Below are 226 nucleotides of genomic sequence, written 5' to 3' on the forward strand. Positions count from 1 at the left end.
ATGGACTAAGACAGGGGAGAGGGGGGAGATGGGGTACCAACCGTTCGAAGAATTTCCGCGTTACGCGCTTGAGGCAAAGGTTTATTACACTGCAGTAAATTGGCTGGGTCTTGCCTAACAGGTGCACTCACACACACACACATGCGCGCACTTTATGGAACTTCAACCTCGATTCAGCCCTCTGGTTCACACGTCCGGGAGCCTCGTCAAAGAAGGACACTTGCTC

Source organism: Penaeus monodon, chromosome 22 (genome assembly GCF_015228065.2).
Source record: "Penaeus monodon isolate SGIC_2016 chromosome 22, NSTDA_Pmon_1, whole genome shotgun sequence".
Classification (NCBI taxonomy): domain Eukaryota; kingdom Metazoa; phylum Arthropoda; class Malacostraca; order Decapoda; family Penaeidae; genus Penaeus; species Penaeus monodon.